The 8,572-nt window shown below is 53.3% G+C and overlaps 1 long non-coding RNA gene across 1 annotated transcript; it reads right to left on the reverse strand.

The window, feature by feature from the left end:
• Positions 1–561: 561 nt before the first annotated feature.
• Positions 562–4,155, reverse strand: LOC137201795 (uncharacterized). Its single transcript, XR_010932364.1, has 3 exons — positions 3,906–4,155; positions 2,747–3,477; positions 562–2,043 (listed from the first exon to the last, which is right to left on the reverse strand). It is a non-coding gene; the product is annotated as an uncharacterized lncRNA (long non-coding RNA).
• Positions 4,156–8,572: the final 4,417 nt, after the last annotated feature.

Raw genomic sequence — 8,572 nt, forward strand, 5'->3', positions numbered from 1 at the left:
TCTTCCCTCCCTCCTCTCCCTCTCTCCTCCGACTCTCCCTCTCACCCTCCCTCCGTCTCCCCTTCTCCTTCCCTCGCCCTTTCCCTTCCTCTCTCCCTCTTCCTCCCTCTGTCACTCCCTCTCCCTCCATCTCTCCCTCGCCCTCACTCCCTCTCAGAGAGGGAGAGATGGAGGGAGAGGCAGAGACAAGGGAGAGGGACAGAGGGAGAGGGAGACCGGAACAGGGAAACAAGGACAGGGAGAGAGAGAGGGAGAGGGAGAGAGGGAGAGAAGGAGGAGAGAGGGAGAGGGAGGGAGGAAGAGACCTCTTTCTCTCTCCCTCTCTCCCTCTCCCTCTCCCTCCCTCTCCCTCCCTCTCCCTCTCCCTCCATCTCTCCCTCTCCCTCTCTCCCTCTGCCTTATCTCTGCCTCTCTGGGAGGGAGTGAGGGAGATGGAGAGACGGAGGGAGAAGGAGAGTTAGAGCGAGAGGGAGAGGGAGGAGAAGGAGGGAGGGAGAGGGAGAGAGGGAGGGAGAGAGGGAGGGAGGGAGAGACATCTTTCGCTCCCTCCCTCTATCACTCTCTCCCTCTCCCCCTTCTCTCTCCCTCTCCCCCCTCCCTCTCCATCTCTCTCTCCCTCTCCCTCCACCTCCTTCCCTCTCCAGAGAGGGAAGGAGGTGGAGGGAGAGGGAGAGGGAAAGAGGTAGAGCCAGAGCGTGTGGAACAGGGAAACAGGGACAGGGAGAGAGGAAGGGAGAGGGGGAGAGGGGGAGAGGGAGAGGGAAAGGGGGAGAGGGAGAGGGGGAAGGAAAGAGGGAGAGAGAGAGAGGGACAGGGAAAGAGAGACAGGGAGAGAGGGAGGGAGAGAGGCAGGGGGAGAGATGGAGGGAGAGGGAGAGGGAGAGGCAGCGAGGTAGAGGGCGAGAGGGAGAAAGGGAGAGAGGGAGAGAGGTAGAAGTGCTGAGGAGGGGGGCTCCCTCTCCCTCCCACTCCCATCCTCTCCCTACTGCTTTCTCTTTTTTCTGCTTCAACAAACACCAGGCGCCTTTTAGATCAGCCCTGAAGTCAACGTTGATGCTTGGACAGCCTGACCTCCCCGCTGACTTCCAGCCCAGGACCACCGCTGGGAGATGAAGTCTGCGGGGCCCTGGGCGCAGGCTGCACAGGCACCTCCCCTGATGCCCAATCTCTCCTCATTTACGAGGCAGCCGACACTCCCCTCCCTGACTCCCCAAGATTTGGGGCCTTTTTAGTATGTGTCGATAATGCCATGAGCTACTATTTAACTCTTCCACGAGGACCCATCTCCCAAAATGCAGTGGTTTTCAGCCTTGGCTGCACTAGAGAACCCCCAGGGAAGGGAGAGACATCTCTCCCTCCCTCTCTCTTTCTCTCCCTCTGTACTTCTGTCTACCTCTCTCCCTCTCCCTCTCCCTCTGGGGTGATACCCGATGAGCTCAGAATCGCAGATGGACCCCCCATCCCCTCTCTGTGGCTTGCATGGGGGATGCACCTTCTCACTGTGGCCCGGGCATGGCCTTGACATTCAGACGTCAGGTCCTGCATGGACACTTGTGTTCGTTCCATAGCGCATGTGGCTGCAGTCTGTGCTTCTGTAGATGGGGGCTGTGCGTGAGCCCTTCATCTTCCCCGAAGACACCACTGGTGCTCGCTCGGCCTCGCGGGTGATGCGGGGGGCATGGGGAACAGTCTTGTGTCCCCACCTTCTTGGGCTACAGACAGGCCACGCTGGTCCTGTGGTGACTGGGGGCTCCCAGGAGAACCCCACTGCAGACCGGAGAGGTGGCCCCAGAGAAGGTGGCGTACACCTGGGGCCGGGCCTCATCAGTGAGCCACGGGCCACCTGCAGCAACAGGTGTCTCACCGTCCAGGGGCTGGGTGTTCGGGTGCCGTGGGGTTGAGCTACTGTCTGCACGGCAGCCGTGTTTGTCTTGTTGAGCCCGGGGAGGCCCCTTGGTGGCTCCTGGAAAGACTGGCCGCATTTCTTCCTGCCCTTGGCCTTAGAGCCCATCACGTTCATGCCGTTTCCGGTTCCAAAAGGACCTGTGTTAATAAAGACCACGTGTTAGGACAGCACCAAAGTGTCTAGAAATCCGGGCCAGGAGGAGGAGGGAGGGGGATTGGCTGTGCCCACCAGTGGCCTGGGAGCCCTGCCCGCCTGCAGAGACCTGGCCCGGGGCCCGCGGGGAGGGTGTGGCCCTCGGTCCCCAGCGCCTTCCGTCTCTGGGTTCCAGGAGAACTGCGTGATCCTCAGGGAGCTGGTGAGGCTGCAGGCCCTGAAGTCCCGCCTGCTGGGGTTCCGCACGCATGCCGACTCCGTGCTGGAAATGAACATGGACAAGACCAGCCAGGTGGTGGCCACTGTCCTAGGTAACACCGCCTCCCCCTGAGTCCCAGTGGGGACGGGGTCAGGCGGACCTTGACCGGACGTGGTGCTGCCTGAGACCCCACTGTGTCAGCCCTTGGGGGTCACCTTCCCAGACCCTTCATTCTGCCTCGAGGGGCGCAGGGTCGGGGGTGGCTGGGGGGCCGCCCCAGGGACGTAGCCGAGCCTCTCCCCTCCGCCCGCAGGAGAGCTGGCCCAGAAGCTGAAGCCCCTCGGGGAGCAGGAGCGGCCGTGATCCTGGAGCTAAAGAAGGCCGAGTGCCAGAGGCGGGGCCTGCACTTTGACGGCCCCATCAACGCCTGGGACCTGCGCTACTACATGAACCAGGGGGAGGAGACGCGCTACCACGTGGACCAGTACCTGCTCAATGAGGCTTTCCCCATGCAGGCGCTCACACGCGGGCTGCTGGGCATCTCCCAGCAGCTGCTGGGGCTGACCTTCGACCTGGAGGAGGGCACCAGCATGTGTCACGAAGACGTGAGGCTCTAAACGGTCTGGGACGCGGCCTCGGGCAAGGTCATCCATCGGCAAGTTCTACCTGACCTCTATCCTCGGTGCGTGCGTGGGGGAACCTGTCGGCCGTGGGCCGGGGCTCCTCTGTGGAAGCGGGGCCCCATCCACGTCCCTCCACAGGGTGGGGAAGTCCGGGCACGCGGCCTGCTTCGGCCTGCAGCCGGGCTGCCTACAGCACGATGGGAGCTGCCAGATCGCCATCGTGGCCATGGTGGCCAACTTCACCAAGCCTACGCCCAACCTGCCCTCCCTGCTGCAGCATGATGAGCGGGAGACCAACTTCCACGACGTCGGGCACGCGATGCACCAGCTCCGCTCCCAGGCGCAGGGCTGCAGGCAGGGGGCGGGGAGGGCCCGGGCGTGCGTGGTCCTCAGGCAGGCCCTCGCCATGGGATTCTTTCACTGACATCACCCCGCACGTGGTGACGCCCTCGGTGTCAGCTTCCATCATCAAACCCCAGGCACTGGGCGCGTAAATAACGGAAATGGATGTCCTCGAGGCTCTAGAGGCTGGAAGACCCAGATCAAGGAGTCAGGGCTGGTTCCCTGCATGTTAAATACATGTGCTCAAGAGTTGCCTTGAAAAAAGACAAAAGAAAAGAAAGGAACGTTGCCTGCAAGTCTGCTGACAGCCGGTGATGAGAACCAGAGGGAAGGCTCTGGGGCCGGGGGCGCAGTGCCCTGTGAGCTCGGGGGCTGCTGCCAGTCTCCGTGGAGGCTCAGCAAGTCCCAGTGACTTCCCCACGTGGGGGGCGCCAGCTGAGCGTCTGGGCCCAGGACCCACTGCTCGTTCAGTCTTCCTGTGGTCAGCCCTTCAGCCTGAGAGCGATGCTCTCACAGGCTGCACCGGGGCGTGTGGGGACAGTTTACTGAGCTGTACAGACGTCACTACTGCTTTGGACCATTTCCGTCACCCCGAAAATGTCCCTCACGCCCTTAGCTATCACTCCGTCCCCTCGCCAGCCCCTGACAACCAGGAACCCACTCGCTGACTCTGTGGATCTACCTGCTCTGGACGTTTCTCCTCAGTGGGGTCACGCCCTGTGTGTCCTTCTGTGTATGACTTCTCTCGCTGAGCATCGTGTTCTCAGGGTGTATCGACGCGGCAGCGAGCGTCAGGGCTTCACCGCATTGCGTGGCTGAGGGACGTAAAGAAGACAAGAGAAAAGAAAAGAACGTTGCATGCAAGTCTGGTGACAGTCGGTGATGAGAACCAGAGGGAAGGCTCTGGGGCCGGGGGCGCCGTGCCCTGTGAGGCCCTGGCGCTTCTGCCAGTCTTGGTGGGGCACGGGCAGCACCGTCCCTCAGGAGCTGCTGGACAAGCTCATCAAGTCCCGGGAGGCCAACCCAGATGCGGCCGGACCGAGGGAAGGGAACGGGGCTTCCGGTCTGCCCGGCTGGAAAGCACGGCCTAGACACGGTGCCAGCCCCCCGTCTCCTTCCTCCCGCCCCCCAGGCCTCTTCAACCTGTGCCAGATCGTCCTGGCCAAGGTGGTTCAGGCCCTGCACACGCAGACGCCCGCGGACCCGGCCCAGGAGAATGCCCGCCTCTGCCAGGAGATCCTGGGGTTCCCAGCCATGCCAGGTAGCCAAGCGCGCACCGGGCTCACCTCAGCGGTCGGTTGGCGGCTACTGCCCAGATCAAGAGGATCGTCTGGCGGTGTGTGAATGGGGACCGACTGACGGGCTCCGGCCGAGGCCCGCTGACCTCTGGCCTCTTCCTGCCACGGTTCCTTGGCTGGTCCCTCCAGCTGTGGCCCGCGGAGTCCGAGGGTGGGGTGGGAGGCTCTGCACATGCTTTCTAGAGAGCCTGGAAGAGGCAGGAGAGGGCTTCATACCCCGAACAGAAGGCATCGGCGAGGTCTGCCCATGCGTGTCGGTGCGGACACGCGGTTCACTCCCTCGTGAGCGCTTTAACCAGCGATCTCTCCGTGGTGGAGGGCGAGCCCTGACTCATCTCTCGCAGCCTCGGCAGCTGACCTTGTAAGAGGCTTAGGAGTGAACCCTCGTGAGCTTCAGCAGAAAGTCGGCAAAGATTTATTTGTGTCCCTCCACTGAACTGCCAGCGAGGTCCCCGTTTTCTACAAGTGTTGGGCCAATACTCTCTCTAGTGGCAGGGGACTCAGACAAGGCTGCTTTGGGGCCCCCACCCCCGCTCTGGGGCAGGGGCACTGAGCGGCCAGGGAGCCGGGCAGGAGCCCCTCCGCGTGTGTCCCAGTGACCCACCTGCCTGCGACCTTCGGCCGCCTGGCAGGAAGCTACAACGCCCAGTCCTATGGCCAGTCATTCCTGCAAGAAACACTGGAACCAGTTTCTGCCAACCCGCCAAAAAAAAAGACTTCAAAGGCAACGTGGTGTCACAGGAAGGGCTTGTTTCTGTGTTTCTTTGTTTTTAGTTCATTAGGCCTCACTTAAAATTCTGATTCCACAATGCACTTGCTTTGGGATCTTGAACAATACTCATAACCTCTGCAAGTTTCAGTATAGTAAGTTTATGTGATTACCTTCATCTGTAATATCCCTGTGTTGCAATCTTAATTAATTCAGATTAATTCATCTTAATCTTAATCTCAAGTTCAGATCAAAGACTAGTTCCTCTGTGACTTCTCCTCTGAACTGATTCAAAAGCCTCCTCTCCCGTCCTCATTTGGCTTCTCTTCTCTTCTGGAATCTCATAAGAACTTCTATGACCTCTCTGGTTTTTTGTTGTTGCTGTTGTCTGTTTGTTTGGTTTTTAATTGAAATATAGTTGATTTACAATGTCGTGTCCGTTTCAGGTGTACAGCACAGTGATTCCGTTTTCAGATTCTTTTCCCTTATAAGTTATTACAAAATATTGAGTACAGTTCCCTGTGCCATAGAGGAGATCCTTGTTGTATCAATTCTATGCCTTCTTTGAATGACCGTAGCACTTGTTGTCTGTATCATTTTTATGTCTGTTGTGGCTTTGTGACTGAAAATGAAAATTTTCTATTTGTTCATGTCCTGGCCCTTCCTTAAAAATGTGTTCATTTACCTATTTCATATTTATTGACTACATCTTAGACACCGTGTTAGCTGCTTGTTCTAGATGTTAGTAAAACATAGACCTTCCTGCTCAAAGGGTCACAGTATTTGTGGGAAAACAAAAAAACGAACAACTTACGTCTCAAATAGCTTTGTACTTCCCAAAGAGAGCACACCTCGTAGGTACAATAAATATATGTATTATACATAAATGTATAAATAGTTAATGGCATTAAAAACTTGAGATAACTGCTTTTCTATTCTGAGGAAATGATGATAATATTTCACCAGGAGCTCAACACCACTCTGAGAATGAGGGCTTAACCCCCGACCTGGCTCACTGCATCGCTTTCTTATATGAAAATAGACGAGTCTGTACATGCTCTCTACAAAAAGGCTTATCTGGCATGAATTTCAGATAGCAAGAAGAAAAATTCAAGAGGTTCAGAGAAGCATCCAGAAGCTCAGGTGATTGGCACTAATACAACTTGCTTGACAGGAAAATAGAGTGTAAATCTCACAAAATTAGATGATCTTCTAAGAATTTCAAAACCGCCTGCTATTAATTAGAAATCCTAGAAGAACCGCTTCTTTTAAAGCGTACTGATAATATGCTTTACAACTTAATATTCAGAAGCCTATGTTTTGGCTAAGTGAGCTTCAGGAATGAAGGAAACTTGTGGTTCAGTTCCATCTACTCTGGAACCTCTGGTCAAAACACCTACTTCTGTGCTCAGCCATCTTATCATCTGTAAAATGGAGGCAACTCTAAGAAAACAGAGTTACAGAGATGTTGCACAGCTTCCTGTGTCACTGTCTTCATTTGTTTCAGAAAACCAATAACGTCTAAGCTACTACTGCAAAGAGTGCAGTGTTACTTGGGGTCATCTAGTGCAGCTCTGTCAAAGTAAAGAAAAGGAAAGGGGCCTAGAATAACTATAATTTTCCCAAGAGGACACTATTATTTGATGGCAAATCTGAGTCAAGAACCCTGATCTCTTTGATGCCATTCCATTGTTCTTTCATTGGGTTCTCAACAACCCAGAGAAAGAAAGAGAAATAAAACTCCTATGTGCTGTGTCACTGGTACAGGACGTGGCAAGATTGGAATTGGAGAACTACATATTAACAGGTATTTGGGAAATTCTTCAAACTAATTAAGATATATACCAGGTACATAAAAAACAGTTATGTTTTCCCAAGATGATTCTGTGGAATGAACAGAACTGGTAACTCAAGGTGCCTGTGTGCTGCAGTTCCAAACAGGATGGGTGAATGCTTGTTTTCTGGCACCTTTAAGACTCCACCCCAATATACACATTAAAATAAAATTAACATTTCAACTGGGTCATATTTAATTCTGCATGCTCTTGTAAGTCAGCAAAATAGTCCATATATCATTTAAGTTGTCACTCACTTTCTTTTCCTTTTTTTGCGGTACACGGGCCTCTCACTGCTGTGGCCTCTCCCGTTGTGGAGCACAGGCTCCGGACGCGCAGGATCAGCGGGCATGGTTCACGGGCCTAGCCGCTCCGCGGCATGTGGGATCTTCCCGGACCGGGGCACAAACCTGTGTCCCCTGCATCGGCAGGCGGACTCTCAACCACTGAGCCACCAGGGAAGCCCGTCACTCACTTTTTAACTTGAGTTTTAATTTCTAAAAGTCTTTCCAAACACAAAACAGGTGGGAAAATGGTATATGGGAAGCTGCAGAGATGAAATAAGCTTACTTCATTCGGCATAAAGATGAATACCCAAACAACTTCTGCATAGCTGGAAGTGTCCAAATCTACTATCTTCGTTTTGTAGTCAAGGCTTCCGGAAAAATATGCTAACGGCTTCCTAATTACCCAAATGCCCCATATCTGTTTCAGTAAGTATCATTATATATCATGGAAATTTTTCTCAGTGACAGAGAAAGACATCCTGGCCGAGCATCCCCCTGTCCATGACAGAGATGATGGGTCTCAAGCTACCTTGAAGGCGTTGGAGCCCACTTTATCCATTACTAATATTAATGGAGGACAAAACTTCATATTCTGTTTGCTCTGTGTTTGTTAAGTCACTTCTTCCCTTCATTAAAATGGATGACACATAATTGAGTCTGTAGTGTGTGTATCACTGGAAACTGAACACATTTTTGTTGGTTTTATTAATGTCATAGGTTTCTAGGGGGGGTCTACTAAATAACTAAGTCTAGTTTCACAGTTACAAATAAACTATGATGTAATTTTGAATAAATTAAGCTCATCATAAAGGAAGGATACTGATAGTTGCTACTACCCCTTCCTTGAGGGGCTCTTGTAAAGCACTAAATAAAGTAACAGAGGTTTATATGCATGCATATATTTTCAATGATATTTGAACACACTTGAAAAGAACTCTACAGAATGCATTATAAAACCTCGATGCTGTGTGTCCCTAGTTCCCAGCTCTCTCGTTAAAACTATTTAAATGAACAAAATGTTATCTATTAGGATAGCTATCAGAGTACTCCAAATACTACTTCTTGCAGTACCCTGTCCCAACCATCTGCCTTCCTCTTCCCATTAGTCCTTAATTCAGAAACCCCAGAGATTTGTCCATTAATTTATGAACATATTTCTTCATTCAGCCAAGAAAATTGATGGATCCCTTACCAAATTTCAGGCACCCTTCTTCAGTATG

This window comes from Pseudorca crassidens, chromosome 11, assembly GCF_039906515.1.
Source record: "Pseudorca crassidens isolate mPseCra1 chromosome 11, mPseCra1.hap1, whole genome shotgun sequence".
In the NCBI taxonomy this organism is placed as follows: Eukaryota; Metazoa; Chordata; class Mammalia; order Artiodactyla; family Delphinidae; genus Pseudorca; species Pseudorca crassidens.